Here is a 21,183-nt window from a genome sequence, read left to right on the forward strand (position 1 = left end):
AATACTCAGAATCAACAAAGTGACAAATGCAAATGTCACTTTCAAAGGTATATACTTTCATTCTTTTACATTTACTTTCAAAACCCTAATTTTCCTCTTTCACTCATTTCATTGTAACTTGAGTTTGGGAGATGTGATTTTTGAACCATCTGTTGCATAGGAATCATATTTTTGTTCCCCTACTCTCAGGATGTTCCAAAAAGTGCTCTGATGAAGCCTTTTCAGTGAACATCCCTCATCAACACTCTCTTAAAAATTTGTCGTAAGTAAACATGCTACCCTGTTTCACCTCCCTAATAAGCAAGTCGAAACAGGGGGGGGCATATAGCTACTTGCAAATTTCATCACCTTCCTTAGTAAGCATTAGGTGATTTTGTGATCTAACGTGTGTTTTGTAGGGTGGGGTTCCTAACTGTGTACTGCAAATACCGCTGGGGGCTTCGTCCGACAACTTATGGATATATCCTTTTTCAAATGATGTTTACTTTCTGTACTTTAGCTTGCATATGCACGTAGTACTCATATGACCGCTAAAGTGGGGGCTAAATGTAACGTCATAAATTGTACGCACTTGCTAAAGTAGTACAATTTAACACCTAGTTTAGCACCCGCCTTGGCGCAGGTGCATTTTGCACTGCATTTCCCCTTTAGCACTTAATTAATCAAATTAATTAGGTCTAAAGGTTCTATTTCATCATTTTCCACATCATAAAGTCGGGCCCTTTCATTAAAGCGTGCCCCTTTCATTTTATTCTTCCAATACACTACTTAATCAAAAACCCTAATTAGGCCCTATTCTGAGCTTGGGGGCTTGGTTTCGGGGGTCAAAACATCTCGAAATCACCTGTAACTTCGGGATTCTCTCTAAAATCATCATATCTGACGGCCCTGAAAATTTGGTGAAAAGTTGTCGGGATCGTGGCGCCCGGAGTGCACACGGTCCCGGACATTTTTCCCAAAATTTTAGGGGCGCGATCCAATCATAAAATAAAGCTTAACCCCAAGAAATTGGCGGCATATTCAATCTCTAGGTCAGCCAAAAGTTGGAATTAAGACCTAGGGTTTCATACATAAGAGCTCTCTTTCTTCATTTTAAAGGATCGGAATTTTGTTTTCAGGAACCTCATATGCAGAAAAAGAGCAGATCTTGGAAGACTTCAAAAACATTCAACATCCCTCTATCAAGCATTTATCCAATCCATTCATCCATTTAGGGCTTGGAAGACATTGAAGAACAATAGGAGATCACGGACTGAAGATTGGCTTGTACTCCTCCCTTGAGGGTTGGGTATGATTTCATGTTGTTTTCATGTCTTTGCATAAGCTTCAATATCACATTTATACATGCTTTAGATCACTTGGCATCTTGATTTAGAGCATTCACATTATCATTAACAAGCAATTAGGGTTTACTTTCTAGGTTGCTCTAGTTTGCTTACTTGCATTTTAGATCTTGCACACACACAAGGTCTGCACACACATTACTTTTACAATACAACTTGGCTATTCATGGAGGTGGAAATCACCGAAGCGGGGGTTTGACTAAGGCAAAACCCTATATAGCTGCCCAAACACCTTTTTCAGATATAAGTGCAGATTTCAAGACTCGGACGATGCCGCAAGTTGCAGATCCAAAAAAAGCAGGTCAAGACAGCACCCCACATCAAATTGCAGAGCAAGATACCAGGACAGGGGCATGGGGCACCCTGGTCCTACCAGGATAGGGGCGCTGGGCGCCCTGGTCCCCGGGATAGAGGCGTTGGGCGCCCTAGTCCCTTGGATAGAGGCGCTAGGCACCCTGGTCCTCCTGACAGACAGCATTTCGGATAGTTTCCAGAGTGCAAAAATAGTGGTTTCAGGTGCAGTTTCAAGTGCAGAATCAGGACAGTGGTGCCCGCGCCCCCGTCCCGAACATTTCCACTCAGATTTTGACTCTAGGTACACATTTTCATTCTTGTCTTATCCTTGTACTTACAGCTTTCCGTTGTTTGAGTTCAATTCTGCAATCTTGTTATTAGTTCTTACTTGCATTCTAGGGTTAGGAATTGAACTTGCATAATCTTACCTTTCAATTACAACAAAGGAATAGAAACCCTAATAGGTAGCCCGTGGCTCTCTCTTTCACAAAAAGAAGTAGCCAATTGTGTGATACCTCTAGGCTCTTTCGTATTCTGTAATGTGTGACAAAAGGTAGGATTAGGGCATGATAACCTAGTCTCGCTTTTTCCCCCACACATTTTGGTGAACCCGACGTGAACCTATGATTGTTTCTTCTTGCATTGCATTTGTTAGATCTAGATCTAGATCTAGTGTGTTTTCATTTCATTTTTATTAAAAAAGAAAAAAAAAAAAGGAGTTTGTTTCTTTGCATTGTGTGTTTAAATTTCATGCAATTTTTATTTCAAAATGTCCGACTTTTATTTGCAAAATGTTCATGCTTATGATGATTATTATGAGTATAGACAAGATGAATTAGATGAAGCTTTAGATGAGTTTTTGAACCCTAAAGATGCCAAACCTTCATTTTACCAAAAACTCATAAACCTTGTTACTATGCCATTTCGTTGTGATGAGAAAGATAAGTTGAATGAGTCCTCTCAAGGGTACATTCCTATCAACTCTTCCACTAAATCTAGTAACATGGTTGTTTTCAACAATCCCCTCTATGAGGAGATGTCTCCTTTTGAATCAAAAGATAAACCTTTTAATAGATATGATCATGCTTTGTTGGATGATGCTCTTGATGACTTTGTGGCTTTATCGAAATCTCTAAACAAAAACAAAGCTTCTAAATTGGTTAACATGATAAACTTGAATGAGCATAAAAAGCCTCTCTTTCAAGTCCAAGGTGCTTATCCTTCTCCCACCTTTCAAGGTCCTAAATCATCTCTCCTTACTGTCCAAGGAGGGTATGATCATGATTCCTTTCGTACTCCGAATAAACCAATCATCATTGTGCAAGGAAGAAAACCTATAAGTCCTTATAGTTATGCCAAGCAAATAACTAGAGAGAGTTATCATGCGGTTGCCCATACTTATCATACCAGAAATAATAGGCAGCCTAGTCCTCCTCCTGTTATTCCAGTTTCTCTTCCGAATCCTCAACCAATTCTTTCGCAAGCTCCGCGTATTTCACAAGTTCTTGGCAAGGAATATGATCTCATAGAACAACTTAAAGCTACCCCTGCTAAGATATCCCTTTGGGATTTGATTCAAACTTCTTCCACTCATCATGGAATGTTACAAGATGCCTTGAAAGATTTGAATGTTCCTCCACCGAATACATCTAGTAATATAGCATCTTTGGTTAACTCTATGATGAATCCTAAAGCTCAAATTGTGTTTACCCAAAATTAGTTGCCTACTAGTGAAATCCAACATCAATATGATCCCTTGATGATTGTGGTTATCATGAAAGACACTGCTATAAGATGAACACTAGTAGATAATGGCTCTGGTCTTAATGTGTGTAGCATTAATCTTTGGCATAAGATGAATGTGGATACATCTCTAATTGAGCTGGACTCTCATCCTATTCGAGGCTTTGATAATGTGGCTAAAACTTCATTAGGTACTATCACCTTACCCATCACAGTGGGGCCTATTACTTTGCCTACTCCTATCCATGTTATGTCAGGAAATCTAACATACAACTTGTTATTAGGAAGACCTTGGATTCACAGTATGCAAGCTATCCCCTTTACATTGCACAGACAAGTTAATTTTATCTACAACAATAAGACATATACCTTGATAGGTGATACCAATTTTCAAGCTTGTTTGCAAACATCTACTTCCAAAGGGGGTGCCTCTAAGCCACCCTCATCTAGTGGTGACTCCTTAAACAAGATACCTATTGGTGAATCCTCACTCTCTGATGATCAAAATTCTTTGGATGAGTCTGGAGCTCCTGAAGAAGACTCTTCTCGACTTGAAACTACACATAAGAAGGATTTTGATCCTGAGAAGGTTCTCGCAGACGATGATTGGGGATCCCTTGATTTTAATCCTACCTCTGTAGGTGAATATAAGGTTCCTTCTAGAGAGCTTAAAGCTGAAAAGAATAAAGAAGCTAAAAATCAATCAACAGTACCTTAACCTATGAGTAATAACTTTGTGGCCGCTTCTCAAACTTCTTCTCCCCGCACCTCTAATTCTAAAGAGTTTGATTCTTTGTCTTATGAAAAACTGCCTTCTCTGTCTGAAATGACTGATCGTTATGGTCGTGGTTTTCGCATTTTTGCTAAGCATGGGTATCATGGAAATGGTTGTGGTGCGCACGAACAAGGAATAAAGGTTCCTCTAGAGAATAATCTTCACAACCATGCCTTTGGACTTTGCTATAATCCCTGTAAGTGCACTAAAGCTTCTAGAAGACCCTGTATTAGTGTTAATGCTATTTCTACCTCTCTATCAATGCAACACCCCAAGTACATTGATGAGGATCCTTTGTGTGCTTGTGCTTTTGATGTTTTCCCTACCGATGATGCTTTAGCTGAATTTTTAGGAGCATATGATACTCTTCCTCATTATCATCACAATAGGGGACTCCCTTATTGTTTGAACACTGAAGCCTATTTTGGAAAAGAGACGGATAACGATGAGATTGTGAAAGAATTCCCTCAGCTAAAGGATACTCCTCAACAAAGTAATCTTCTCATAAGTGACACCACTAAAGTTATTAAAATTGGGAAATGTTTGGATGAAGGGGAACAAAAACAATATGAAGATTTATTGCATGAATTCCCTGAGATCTTTGCTTGGACATACTCTGACATGCCTGGTATAGATCCGAAGATTGTTACTCATAATATTGTCTTAGTCCCTGATGCTAAGCCCGTGAAACAAAAGATTCGAAAAATGAATCCTAAGGTGGCTTTGCTTGTTAAGGCTGAGATTGAAAAGTTATTGGAGGCTGGATTTATCCGCCCTATTGATTATTCCCCATGGATTTCAAATATTGTCGCTGTGGCTAAACTAGATAATAAAATAAGAATGTGTACCGATTTCCGAGATTTAAATAAGGCTTCTTTAAAAGATGATTTCCCTCTTCCGAACATTGACATAATAGTTGATTCTACGGCAGGACATGCCTTATTATCCTTCATGGATAGTTTTTCAGGATACAATCAAATTTTCATTAACCCTCAAGATCAATTCAAAACTGCTTTCACCACTCCTTGGGGTACGTTTTGTTGGATAATGATACCTTTTGGACTTAAAAACACCGGTGCAACTTATCAACGAGCGATGACCCTTATCTTTCATGATTACATGCATAAGACTCTAGAAGACTATGTTGATGATGTTTTAGCCAAATCCATTCTTCGCATAGATCATATTAAGATCCTTCATCAAATCTTTGAAAGGATTCATAAATATCACATGCGCTTGAATCCCTGAAAATGTGTTTTTGTTGTGGATAGTGGAAAACTATTAGGATTCATAGTTTCGCATCATGGGATTGAGGTGGATACTAAGAAAATAGATGTTATTGTCAACATGCCACCCCCTAGAAATGTGTCTCAACTCAAAAGCTTACAAGGAAAAATTCAAGCTATTCGTAGGTTTGTATCTCAACTTGGGGATCGTACTTTTCCTTTCACTCAACTTCTCAAAAAGAATATCACTTTTCAATGGAATGAGGATTGTCAGCAAGCATTTGAAGATTTAAAAATGTATTTGATTAATCCTCCTATCCTTCGACTGGCTGAACCTTCTAAACCCTTCGTTCTTTATACAGCGGCTTCCTCTCATGCTCTTGCAGCATTATTGGCACAACATGATAAAGATGGTAAGGAGTGTCTGGTTTATTATATAAGTCGTACCTTACTCGATTATGAGACCCGATATTCTGTGATAGAAAGACAATGCTTGGCCTTGATGTTTGCGACTCAGAAATTGAGACATTATCTCTTAAATTCAGAAGTCCATGTCATGGTAAAGTTTGATCTGTTGAAGCAGCTTTTCTCTAAAACTGATTTATCAGGACGCCTAGCTAAGTGGGTTATGATGTTAACTGAATTTGACCTTAAATTTGTTTCACAAAGAGCAAGCGTTGACCGATCACTTAGTTGAGGCCCCTTCACCTTTCTCCTTCCCTAACCCTGAGTCTTTTCCTGACGATTTCATCCTTTGTACAGAAAAAGATGAAACTTGGGAGTTATACTTTGATGGCTCTAAGTGTCGTACGGGATCGGGGGTAGGTGTTGTTCTGATTTCTCCTACAAAGAAGTCCATTCCCTTATCTTACCATCTCAATTTCCTATGTACCAATAACATTGCTGAGTATGAGGCTCTTATAGCAGGAATAAAGGCAGCCTTAGCTTTGAATATAAAACACATACATATTTTTGGAGATTCTCAACTGATTATAAGACAAGTAACAGGACTGTATCAAGCGAAACAAGACAAGTTATCACAATATAAAGACCTTGCTATCTCTTTCTTACAAAAATTTGATTCTTACACCATAGAACCTATTCCTCGAAAAGATAATCGACATGCGGACGCAATGGCATGTGTGGCTTCTCTTATATCTTTAGAGGACCCCGTGGTTGATCTTAAATTTGTTATTCACAACCTTCTCCAGCTATTGTAGATGATTCCAGCCTGGTGACATGTTGCGACTTCATAGACTCAGATGAATGGTACTCGCATATCGTAAGATACTTGACTGATGGTACCTTTCCTGATTCTGCTAATAGGAACACCAAGGCTAGAGTTCGCAAGTTGTCTGCTAGGTATATCATTCTTTCTAATGTTCTTTACCGAAGGGGTTATAACGATCTTCTCCTTCGCTGTCTTAACAAATCAGAAATCCCTATTGCTCTTGAAGAGGTGCATTCAGGTGCCTGTGGGGGGCATTTTGGAGGTAAATCCTTGGTTCAAAGATTACTTCGAACGGGATATTATTGGCAAACTATGCAGCAGGATTCTTTTTCATTTGTTAAGAAATGTCATCAATGTCAACAACACAATAATTTGATTCATGCTCCTACCCAAGAACTCCGTTCTCAGGTAGCTTCTTGGCCTTTCTCTGCATGGGGGTTGGATCTCATTGGTAAAATCTCTCCTCCTTCATCTCAAGGACATGTTTTCATTATAACCGCAACAGATTACTTTACAAAGTGGGTAGAAGCTGTTCCTCTTCGCTCCACTATAGCTGAAGTGATTTGTCGATTTCTTCTAGAAAACATTATTTCTCGATTTGGGATACCTTCCACTATAATCTCTGATAATGGGACATCATTTAAGAATAAAGACGTGAAGCAATTCCTCGAGAAATATCATATCAAACATCGATTTTCTACACCATACTATCCTCAATCAAATGGTCAAGCCGAATCATCCAATAAAATAATCGAACAAATTCTTCGCAAAACCGTGAATAAGCATGGTAAGGATTGGAGTACTCAGCTAATCTATGCTCTTTGGGCCTACGAAACGAGTGTACGAATTGCCATGGGAACTACTCCTTATAATCTTGTTTATGGTGCTGATGCTATTATGCCTTTAGAATTAGAGATTCCATCACTTAGAGTTTCTCTCAAAGGTATAATAGATGATGACTCCTATAGAGAACAAAGACTTCAACAGCTTGAGATGCTTGATGAACAGCGTATAAATGCTCTTGAGCATATTCAAGCATATCACAAAACTCTACAACAAAACTATAATGATAAGGTTATTCAACATTCCTTCTCAGTGGGTGACTTAGTGCTCTATGAGAATCAGCGCAATGTGAATGCCTTACTTGAAGAAAAAGGAAAATTCAGTCCTAATTGGCTTGGACCGTATATCGTTATTGAAGATTATGGATCAGGTGCTTACAAAATAGCGGATGTAGACGGTACGGCTCTTAAAGACCCTATAAACGCTATGCACTTGCATAGATACTATGCTTAATTCCTCATTCCTTATCATTTATCTATTTCCTTTCTCACTTCTTCAAAATTGGATAATATGTTAACATATCTTGGTTAGAGGAAGTAGAATTAAATGATGTTTTGTTTAATCTATATTGCTTCGTTCCTAACAAGCATGTGTCTTTACTTTATGGTTTGTCTTGAATTCATTTATGTAAATTACAAAAGATTTACATTTTCATTATGTTGACATATTATACAATGTTTTTATGTGTTAAGTTGAATCATGTCATGTTGTGTTTAAATTCAAATTAAATCACATTGGTTATATAATTCGTAGGCTTAATACATACTTTCTTCCTTATCATCAATGTAGTACTTGATTAAAAATTTTAATTAAGTCACACATGTATCAATTTAATCATGGAGCATTGAGAAATCAATCACAAGGAAATTAAATTCAGAACATACATGTACATCTACCAAATTTATTAACTTTAATCACAATACACATTGTTTAGGCACGTTTATAACAAAGAAGCATGTATATATATATATGTGGATCAATATACAAAGGTCGGTCACTACACATCCAAAATGTGACCTACCCGACATCATAAAATCATCTCCTATCCCTACGGCTGGCAGCTGGAGAGTGACGACTAGATGCTCCCTCCTAATCCGGCCGTGCAGGTGGACCCATGGGGGTATACCATGATATAGATCGTGAATGGCTCCGAGAGGAACTCCTACGATCCCTATCCATAAGGATAGCATGATACAAGGTAGCCTCAGCCTGAGCTGTTGCTAGATCACGTTGTGCTCGCTGAAGGTCCTCTGATAGAGCCCGCTCTCTCTCCCTCCATATCTCTACCTGTACTCGAAATGGGGAAAACAAATCATCATGCCGACCCTCGTTCCCTTGAGGTCTATAAGCAACTTGTGAGGAACTAGGGATCTGCGCTGTCATGGAGATATCTGTCACTGCTTGCTGGATGAAGGACTGCCACTCCTGCACATTAGCTGTAGCAGTAGAACAGATTTTGTGTTAGTACCATTTTATATCATCAAAACATCAATCAATCAATATAAACCTACTATACCTGGATCTCCCTCACGCCAGTAGGGATCGTGATATGGTAGCATCTATGACTGGGAACTACTAGGCTCCCCACGCTCGAACGATCTGTGCGCGATAGGTGCAGGTCTTCGTAGCGCCTCGTGTTCCCCCTCTTGGGGAATAACGGGAGGATCTAAGGCTACGGTATCATCCCCTGAATGGTGAGGAGCTGCATCTGACTCCTCCTCATCATCTCTATCCTCCTCCTCCTCTCTATCCTCATCCTCCTCATCATCCTCATACTCATCTGCATCCTCATTCTCCTCATCATCATCTCTCTCCTCCTCATCGTCATCCTCATCCTCCTCCTCCTTGGCACTAGGTTGATCTCGTATAGGCGGATCAGGACCTCCTGCCTCCTCATGATCCTCTCCCTCCTCTGGCTCCTCTAACCTGGATCCCTGATCCTCATCTCGGTCTCCATGCCTCCATGGACCTGGATGGCCTATCGGGTGATCTGGTGGAAAGATAGGCCCTGGGTATGATCTCACAAACCAGGAATGATACCTGCGCTGTGCCTCGGGGTCTGCAGCATAATCAGTGACCACATCCTGATCGGACCCCTCTCTGTCTATGATCTCGATATCATCTATCGTCGGTCTCGCTACTGCTCTGGGTCTCGGAAGGACTCGCGAGTGTCGAGTGTAGATGGGCACATCGGCTGGGACACACTGCTCTAGCCCGAACTGCCTCCATACTCGGTCGAAGTAGAATGGGACTATGATGTGTGGATATCGTCCTCTCAGTAGGCGGTTCCTCTGTAGGCATGCTAACTATCTCTCCATCCCATCCCATCTGTGCATCCGCAGATATGGTCTCCACACTGTCACCTCGGCTGTCAATCTGTCAACTATCACTCTCCAATACAACAGATCTCCAAATCTCCACTCGCTGGTAAGTGGATAAGAAAATACCCTAGGTTGCTCGCTAGCCATGCTCATCGGATAGCCGACAGGCCTGGTGCATGTAAAGTGCTCAAATATCCACACCTGCAAAAGTGTGCATGTCATCAAGCTGCAACCCTGTCCAAAAACATACTCCTCGAGGTCGTGATAGAGATGTGCAAGCATACTCCGACCGCAGGCATATACTCTCCTGTGTCTCTCCATAGCCTTGATGCACCATGTGAGACCCCCATGCATGTGTGTACCTCACCCATTAGGGCAGACAGCTAGTGCAATGATGGCTATCATAAGACGTCTCATGAGGGGCACCTCTCCTGTAGGATGTAAGAGCCAGCTGACCATGATATGACCTCTCGTCTCGCTCGGCATGACTCTCCCTATGCAATATACCTGCTCCCTCTGATGATCCTCTACTAACTGATCGGTCGCATATGTCATGGTAGCTCCTCTGATTGATAGGCGAAGAATGTGGTACACATCCTCAAGTGTCACCATCATCTCCCCTACTGGAAGCTGAAACGTGCATGTGTCGGGATCCCATCGCTCCATGAATACCATCAGCATCACGGGATGAAATCGGATGGCCGGTATAAGAATCATAGACCACAAACCTACTATCGACAATGTGTCTCTCTCTGCCTGAGTGAGTCAGGGAATCTGATCTCGCAAACTATGTAGAATCTGTCCCGCCGTGTGCTGTCTCATATATGGGAGACCCTGCATCACAAAAACATAACTATAATCGGTACTCAAACATCAAAAATCATTCATGCAAAACTATCGAACATCGTATGCTAACCCTGGCATCTCTCGCCAAGTCCTGATTGGGGCCATGGTGCCTTGTCAAGGACCATGGTGCCCTGTTAGGGACCATGGCGCCCTGAAGGGACCATGGCGCCCTGTCAAGGACCATGGCACCCTCAAGGGACCATGGCGCCCTGAAGGGACCATGGCGCCCCACAGGGACCATGGCGCCCTGTGTGGGACCCACGGTCGGGTTCCAGGGCCCACAAATGATCAGAGAAAGTCAAATGCAGAAAATCAAAAGTCAATGTTTAGTCAACTCACCTCGTCCGGTGGCTCATCGTCGATCACGGCCTGTCGCATGATCTCAATCCTCATGGGATGCTCTGGTTGTTGTGAAGGCATGATGATGGCTATGTGGGCTCCGCTACAATGAACAATACTCAGAATCAACAAAGTGACAAATGCAAATGTCACTTTCAAAGGTATATACTTTCATTCTTTTACATTTACTTTCAAAACCCTAATTTTCCTCTTTCACTCATTTCATCGTAACTTGAGTTTGGGAGATGCGATTTTCGAACCGTCTGTTGCGTAGGAATCATATTTTCGTTCCCCTACTCTCAGGATGTTCCAAAAAGTGCTCTGATGAAGCCTTTTCAGTGAACATCCCTCATCAACACTCTCTTACATAATTTGTCGTAAGTAAACATGCTACCCTATTTCACCTCCCTAATAAGCAAGTCGAAACAGGGGGGGGCATATAGCTACTCGCAAATTTCATCACCTTCCTTAGTAAGCATTAGGTGATTTTGTGATCTAATGTGTGTTTTTTAGGGTGTGGTTCCTAACTGTGTACTGTAGATACCGCTGGCGGCTTCGTCCGACAACTTATGGATATATCCTTTTTCAAATGATGTTTACTTTCTGTACTTTAGCTTGCATATGCACGTAGTACTCATATGACCGCTAAAGTGGGGGCTAAATGTAACATCATAAATTGTACACACTTGCTAAAGCAATACAATTTAACACCTAGTTTAGCACCCGCCTTGGCGCAGTTGCATTTTGCATTTCATTTCCCCTTCAGCACTTAATTAATCAAATTAATTAGGTCTAAAGATTCTATTTCATCATCTTCCACATCATAAAGTCGGGCCCTTTCATTAAAGCGTGCCCCTTTCATTTTATTCTTCCAATACACTATTTAATCAAAAACCCTAATTAGGCCCTATTCTGAGCTTGGGGGCTTGGCTTTGGGGGTCAAAACATCTCGAAATCACTTGTAACTTCAGGATTCTCTCTAAAATCATCATATCTGACGGCCCTAAATTTTTGGTGAAAAGTTGTCGGGACCATGGCGCCTAGAGTGCACACGGTCCCGGACATTTTTCTTGAAATTTTAGGGGCGTGATCCAATCATAAAATAAAGCTTAACCCCAAGAAATTGGTGGGATATTCAATCTCTAGGTCGGCCAAAAGTTGGAATTAAGACCTAGGGTTTCATACATAAGAGCTCTCTTTCTTCATTTGAAAGGATCAGAATTTTGTTTTTACGAACCTCATATGCAGCAAAAGAGAAGATCTTGGAAGACTTCAACAACATTCAACATCCCTCTATCAAGCATTTATCCAATCCATTCATCCATTTAGGGCTTGGAAGACATTGAAGAACAATAGGAGATCACCGACTGAAGATTGGCTTGTACTCCTCCCTTGAGGGTTGGGTATGATTTCATGTTGTTTTCATGTCTTTGCATAAGCTTCAATATCACATTTATACGTGCTTTAGATCACTTGGCATCTTGATTTAGAGCATTCACATTATCATTAACAAGCAATTAGGGTTTACTTTCTAGGTTGCTCTAGTTTGCTTACTTGCATTTTAGATCTTGCACACACACAAGGTCTGCACACACATTACTTTTACAATACAACTTGGCTATTCATGGAGGTGGAAATCACCAAAGCAGGGGTTTGACTAAGGCAAAACCCTATATAGCCACCCAAACACCTTTTTCAGATATAAGTGCAGGTTTTGAGACTTGGACGACGTCGCAAGTTGCAGATCCGGAAAAAGCAGGTCGAGACAGCACCCCACATCAAATTGCAGAGCAAGATACCAGGATAGGGGCGTGGGGCACCCTGGTCCTGCCAGGACAGGGGCGCTAGGCGCCCTGGTCCCTGGGACAGAGGCACTGGGTGCCCTCATCCTCCTGACAGACAGCATTTCAGACAGTTTCCAGAGTGCAAAAACAGTGGTTTCAGGTGCAGTTTTAGGTGCAGAATCAGGACAGTGGCGCCCGTGCCCCCGTCTTGAACATTTCCACTCAGATTTTGACTCCAGGTACACATTTGCATTCTTGTCTTATCCTTGTACTTATAGCTTTCCCTTGTTTGAGTTCAATTCTGCAATCTTGTTATTAGTTCATACTTGCATTCTAGGGTTAGGAATTGAACTTGCATAATCTTACCTTTCAATTACAACAAAGGAATAGAAACCCTAATAGGTAGCTCATGGCTCTCTCTTTCACAAAAAGAAGTAGCCAATTGTGTGATACCTCTAGGCTCTTTTGTATTCCGTAATGTGTGACAAAAGGTAGGATTAGGGCATGATAACCTAGTCTTTCTTTTTCCCCCACACAAGTATCATTATCTCAGAGAAGAAGTTCAAGAGAAGAAAGTTGTGCTAGAATATATCAGCTCAAAGGAGCAAATAGCAGACATCTTCACCAAGCCACTGCCAAGGGACACTTTTGAGTATCTTAGAAGCAAGTTAGGGGTCCTACCCCTATCTTCTACTCACTGACAGAGTTTGGTCGAAGCATCAATTTGATGACTCTACAGAATATTATTTGTGGATTGATGCTAAATTACGCACTTTAGGAGGTTTTCTAAAGGTGTGCAGGAAATAGTGAATAGAGACAAGTTGCTATGACCAAGACTGAGATGATACATGTGTAACACAACAAGGCAATCACTTCACAGGGGAAGAAACCATGAATTAGTTCTTTTTCTTTTTGGCATTGTTGTCAAAGGGGGAGAAGACTAAATGGAGAAGATAATAGAAGACTAATGATAGGGGGAGAAGACTTCAGGAGAAGTCTAAACAACAATCTAAATCCAAATCAGTTGGAATAAATCAAGCTGGTATTGCCATTTAAATTTGGTATTGCCATCAATGCCAAAGGGGGAGATTGTTGGTATTTCAATAGAAAGGAGATTGTTGGCATTTCAATAAGGATATTGAGAAGGTTGTTGGAGATTAATGATATAACTGAAGAAGGATGATTACTGTCTCAATAATATTATTTTGTCATTGATGTTAAAAAATTGATTTTTTGATTCAGTATGATGTTGCCATATCTTGAGAAGTATGTTTTGATGAGTATTAAGAGGTTGGTAAGTGACACAAAAAGAATGTGATAATGAAGGCGAGAAATAAGTTATTCAATGGGAAACTATCACCAGATTAGACAGTGATGAGACTATGTTGTTTTAATTGTTTTGATATCCTACATATGTTGTTGATTATAAGTTTAATACTGTACTATGTCACCGAGCAAAGAACCTAGTTGGTAAACCCTAAGATTATTGATATCGGTTAACGAAGGTAGAATGTCTACCGAGTGAAGTTCAGTATTAACCGATTTATAATAGATCGCATTGGATGAATAAAAGCATTATTTAATGAAGGATGCTAATGAGCTAGAGATGAATAAATGATTGGTATGTCGTGCAAGAAGTTTGTTAAGAATCTACGACAATGAAATATCAAGAGGAAGATCTACAACACATATTCAACCACAATAACCTAGCACAAGTTCCAAGGAAGGAATGTAAGTTCCAAGGTGAGGTAAAATGTTATTCTGATTGAAGTATACATTGAACCTAGTCAAGTTTGATGATCTGATGGCTAAGATTGATCATGGGAAATGTGATCAAGGAGATTAAGTGGTTAGAAATTGTTGATAAATAAGGAATTGTTGATGAACAATGCATGCAAGAAAATGTATGCACAATGATGCTTTAGTAATGTTTACCAAGTACAGAAGCTTGAAGATCTGATTGAGGAACAGATTGAGAAGCCCAACAAGCCCAACAAGGGACAAGATAAGTCTTATGACAAGATTGTTTTAAGCAAATAGAAGCTGCTTTAACATTTTAGATGTGAAGTTGCAGATATAATTTATTACTATTATTTATCTTGTAAGTGACAGAAAATCTCTTAACCGAGTGGACCTAATAGTCTTATTTGTAAATCCTCTAGCAAGGTAACATTCTAGATAAGTGTTTGAAATCCTTTGACAAGGTCACTTCTAACAAAGTGGAAGATTCTAACAGATCTGAGGGAAATCCCTTAACCGAGTCACATCTAATAATGTGTTTGTAATCTTTAGCAGGATTTTCTTTTAACTGAGCATACTCTAGAAGGGTATATTTCTTAGTGGGTCCGAAATCCCATAGTGGTTTTTCCCTATTTGGGTTTCCATGTTAAATCTGGTGTTATATGTGTTGTGATGTTATCTGTTCATGAGTTTGAATGTTTTATAGTTCTGGATATATATTCTAAAGTATAAGCTATCGAGGAATATATTGGAGATTAAGTTTGTATGATTCACCCCCCCTCTCTCATCTTATTAACTATTGGCATCAGAGCTTTACAAAAACTATATCAAGCACATGGTTCTAGTAATGCAATTAGGGTTTACAACATGATCACATTCATTATCCATAGCATCAATAAATTCCGCATTCAATGAAATTTGTAACCACATATTATTTCAAACTATGTTTTCTACTTCATGGACCTAAAGAGTTTAATATTTGATGTTTTAGAAGCAAATTGGCCACCCTCTACTATGCTAGTAAATATGAGTTCATTGTATATTCTTATAAACATTTAGCATGTCCAAGAAGATTAATGTTATTTGAGTTAAAATATGTTCCAAAGGAGATAGCCATACTTGTATTTGTCTAGAGTATGTTTAACACTGCTTTAATAACTTCCTATTTTTTTACAAACTCAACACTTTTCCTTGCTTAACTAATGATTTCAGCCCATTTCTGGTTTTGATTTTCCATTAGCAGCTAAAGATACTCATCTTATTTTTGTGGAACCGATTCAACTTGAATCATATTCCCTACAGATTCTAAAATATATGTATTTGGTGGGGTTCAAGATCAATATTTATTGTTGCATGGCTAGTTAGAAGTTCATAAACAAATGGCTCATCTTCTCCAACCTGGATAATTACAAACTTGTAAAAACATGCCCAAAATATAGTTATAAACTAAAATAACAATAGTAAGTTGTTAGCAGCAATCAAGAAGGAAGACTGAGAGGGGAGGGGTGAATCAGTCTTCACCAGATCAAAGAAAATTAAACATCAAAACATAAACTGATAAACTGCAACAATGAATTAGATAAGAAAATTAATAGTTCACAACACACAACACCAAGAGTTTGATGTGGAAAAACCGGTTAATGTTAGGTCCCAGAGATAACTGAGAGGGGGGGGGGGTGAATCAATTGTCCAATAAATTCAACCAAAATTAACTTAACCAAAACATAATGTAAACCAAACTTTATGCCGATAGACAGTTTTATCAGTTAGTTGCAGTACTGGTAAAGATTAATGCATGAAATGGAAAGAAAACAACATCCACAACACATAACACAAATATTTGTACGTGGAAACCCTGTAAGGGAAAAAACACTGTGAGAAGCCTTACCCACAATGAAATGATACTACTTTAGATAGTATGTGTGTACAATATAAATTCTGCACATGCAAAAAGGCCAGCTACTTAGAGCTCACTGCTCAATCACAAAATGAGAGTCACACTAACTACAATTGGCTGGTTAAATTTAATGATAATGTACTACATAAAATGACATCTTCATATGCTAGATTCAATACCAGTTTAGTTTTGATTACCTTCACAAAACCTTCCTTCAACCTTCAAATGATGTCTGTGTGTATAGCTCTACTTATTTTTGCATATACCTTATACAATTCTTTTTCCCAATCGCATATCAATCTCACAAATGAGATCTTACATTTATACCTTAACCTAAGACCAATTGAATAGGTTGGCTCACTAAAAGATATTACAATAAAATCAATTACAAATAGATCAATATCCAATGCATGATGGTGGCTCAATGCATTTATAATAATAATAATTCATCTCCATAACGTGCCTTGCTGATTTAGAATAGATATGCCTGCCGGTGCATATCCTGGACCTATTTGTTGGTAATAGAAAATATGCAAACCCGAATAAAAAAATAACCAAATCACCAAAACTAAGTGATTGAATAATGTATTCGATATAACCAAGTAGTCTCCAAGTCATTCCAAGCTCCAGTGAACAATATAATTTGTCGGTGAACCAAATACTAGTTATTGTGCGTAAGTCTTTGACTTGCCGGTGAACATAACCAAAGATCTCCAAGTGCGGATAAGTGTTCACAAGTGATGACAGGTGTTGACATCAATGAAAAAACCATATCAACATATCCAAAATACCAACAATCTCCCCCTTTGGTATTGATGGCAACACAAGATGGAAAAACCATCAAAGTGCCAAAAGAGAAATGCCAAAAACCAAAATTAACAATCTCCAAAAATGAAAATACAGATACAGAGAGTAATCAATCTCTCCAACAATCTCTCCCCAAAGTAACAATCTCTCCCCCTTTGACATCAAATGCCAAAGCATTACAAAAACCAGTTTCATATACCAAATACCAACTTATTATACCAACTACTCCTCCAAAGAAGTAGCTCTCCTCATCATACCTGAAATAAAAGATTTCTCTATTAATTTTGTCGGTTGATGACAAACATCAACTGTCTAAGTCTTTACTAGTGGGGGTAGGACTCCAAGTTGCTCTATGAGATATTCAAAAGTCTCCTTAGGCAAAGGCTTTGTAAAAATATCTACAATCTACTCTTTAGTATTCACATAAACCAATTTCACTTCTTTTGCTTCAACATTCTCTTTTAGAAAATTGAATTTGATAGAAACATGTTTAGTCTTAGAGTGAAATACTAGGTTTTTTGATATATCAATTGCTACCATATTATCATAGTAAATAGTTATAGGTTCCTTGCATTTTATCTTTATATCCTTCAACATTTGTTTGATCCGTAATACATGTGTATAGTTCATTGCTACTGCAACATATTCTGATTCTGCTCTTGATAGACTTGTACAGCTTTGTTTCTTGCTCAACCATGAAATTAGTCTTCTACCAAGAAAAAATGCTTCGTCGGTGGTGCTTTTTCTATCATCCACATCTCCTACCCAATTAGCATCTGTGTATGCACATAAATCAAAATTTTCATCTCTAGGATACCATAAACCAAGATTTGTAGTGCTTTGTAGGTACCAGAAAATCCTTTTCACAGCTGATTCATGATTTTCTTTAGGATTACTTTGAAATCTTGAAACAATACATACTGTATTCATAGTATCAAGTCTTGTTTGTGTCAAATATAGTAAACCTCCTATCATAGACTTGTATCTAGTCGGATTAACAAGTGTTGATTCATCCTTCAAAGATAATTTATCAGTTGTAGTCATAGGTGTGCTTACCGGTTTACAATTTTCCATGCCAAATTTCTTTAGTAATTCCTTCAAGTACTTAGATTGACATAGGAATATACCTTTATCATTCTATGAAATCTGTAATCCTAAGAAGAAATTTATCTCTCCAATCATAGACATTTCAAATTCTTGCTACATTTTGTTAGAAAAGTCTTTACACAATCCATCTTCTCCTCCAAAGATTATATCATCAAAAAAACTTCAATAACCGAGATGTCATCATTACTCACTTTGTAGTATAGATTGTTGTCAGTACTACCTTTAGTGTATCCAAGCTTCAAAAGATATTTGTCCAATCTAGCATACCAAGCTCTAGGAGCTTTTCAATCCATATAAAGCTTTCCTTAGCCTTCAATCCATGTCTTTGTTATCTGTCAAAGAAAATCCATCAGGTTGTTCAATATAAACTTCTTCTTCAAGATCTCCATTCAAAAATGCACATTTAACATCCATTTGATATACTTTGTAGTTCTTGTGTGCCACAAAAGCCAATAAAAGTCCGACTGCCTCAATTCTAGCTACCGGTGCAAAGTTTTCATTGTAATAAATTCCTTCTTTATGTGAATATCTGTTACACACTAATCTTGCTTTGTTTCTAATTACCTTACCATCTTCATTAAGTTTATTTCTAAAAACCCATTTAGTTCCAATTACTTTTTTGTATTTAGGTTGGGGAACTAATGACTAAGTGTTATTCCTTTCAATTTTTTCCAATTTATCTTCCATAGCTTTAATCCAATATTTATCTTCACATGCCTCATTAATTGATGGAGGTTCAGTTTGAGAAATAAGACATACCTCTTCATTTTCCAATCTTCCACTAGTCATAATTCCTTGAAATTTGTTTCCAATTATCTTATCTTCAAAATGATTCAGTCTTACATACTGGGGTGTTTTTACTCGTGTATTCACAGTATTCACAGTGTATTGGTGTATTCACAGTATATTCATTTGTGATTATCTCTATTGCTAGTTCAGAGTCTATGTATCTTGAATTTCCTCTAAATTGTTCTTCAATCTTCACATTTTCACTCTCAACAATCTTTTGCAATCTCTTGTTAAAATATCTATATGCCTTTCTCTTAGATGAATAACCAAGAAATATTCCTTCATTACTTCTAGGATCAAATTTGCTAATATACTCATCTCTTATAATATAGCATTTGCTTCCAAATATTATGAAATATTTAAGAGTCGGAGTATTACCAACCCATAGTTCATGAGGGGTCTTACCGGTTTCACCTCTGATGTGAACTCTATTGAATGCATAAAATGTTGTATTGACCACTTCTCTCTAGTATATATGAGGTAGATTTTCTTCTGATATCATAATTCTGGCTGCATCCAAGATAGTTTTGTTTTTCCTTTCCATAACTCCATTTTGCTAGGGTGTCCAGGGTATTGATAATTGTCTTCTGATCCCATTCACTTCACAGAATGTATTAAATTCCTTAGATGTGAATTCACCTCCTTGATCTAATCTCAAACATTTGATTTTCTTGCTGGTTTCATTTTCTACCATCACCTTGAATAGTTTGAATTTCCCAAATGCTTCAGATTTTTCCTTGAGAAAAGTAACCCAACACATTCTAGAATAGTCATCAATGATTAACATAAAATACCTATCTCCGTGTATAATTCTAGTTCTTGCTAGACCACATAAATCAGTATGAATTAAATCAAGAACATTGTTAGATTTTTTTGGAATAGTCTTGAAATTTTCTCTAACTTGCTTTCCAAATTGACATTCCTTACATACCAGATTGTGAGGTTTAACAATCTTAGGTAAATCTCTTACCACCTTAATTGTACTGATTTTCACAATGCAATCAAAATTTACATGACAAAGTCTTTTATGCCATAACAAACTTTCATCAATATGTGCAATCAAACATGCTTTCTCATTGTTGTTCAAATGAAAGATATTACCTCTAGTCTAATTACCGGTTACAATTTCCAAACCAGTTATGTTTAAGATTTTGCATTTACCATTCTTGAATCGTAACTGAAATCCTTTCTCAACTAATTGACCAACACTCAAAAGATTATGCTTCAAACCTTCAACATAGAAAACATTATCAGTATTTTTCATACCATCAAAAGATATAGTGCCTTTTCCTTTGATTAAACAAGCTTTATCATCTCCAAATCTTACTAAACCTCCATTGTATTCCTGAAAGGTGATGAATTTACTCTTATCACCAGTCATGTGATGTGAACATGCTGAAAACATAATCCATTCATCTTTATCTTCAACTTTAGCTGCTAGGGCTTGCTCTACTGGTTGAATAGTAGGTGTTGGTTGATCTTCTATTATAGAAACAAAATCCCATCCATTGTTTGTCAAATCCTCATCAGAATCATCAGTAACTCCTTCATTAGCATAATAACAAGATTTGTCTCTATTCTTCTTAAACTTGTATTTATGATAATTAGGGTTAGGTTTATATGTTCTTTTAGCTTCTTCTCTTAATCTTGCATGTCTATTAGGACATCTAGAAGCCATATGACCAATCTTATTGTAGTCAAAACATTTAAAGGGTGCTTTACCTTCATACTTACTTCCAATTGGACCTTTAGGCATTTCCCTTGCAAATAGTGCTTCAAGTTCTTCAAGTTCTTCATTTTCTCTCCTACTTTCTTCAATTTCTCTTGCATAGAAGGCTTTCCAATCAGATTTATCAGATGATGATGATGATACTGTAGTTGATGATGATGCCTTGAAAGATAAATCTATCTTAATAGTAGTAACAAGACCAAATTCCTCAAGCTCAAAAGCTGAAAGTTTTCCAACCAAGGTGTCTCTAGATACTGATGCATTAGGCATTGTTCTCAGTTCAGTTATAGCAGTAACTTTCATTTTATATGTTAGTGGAAAAGATCTTAAAACTTTAGAAACAATCTCATCTTTACTTAAGGTTCCTCC

This window comes from Cryptomeria japonica, chromosome 8, assembly GCF_030272615.1.
Source record: "Cryptomeria japonica chromosome 8, Sugi_1.0, whole genome shotgun sequence".
NCBI classification, from domain to species: domain Eukaryota; kingdom Viridiplantae; phylum Streptophyta; class Pinopsida; order Cupressales; family Cupressaceae; genus Cryptomeria; species Cryptomeria japonica.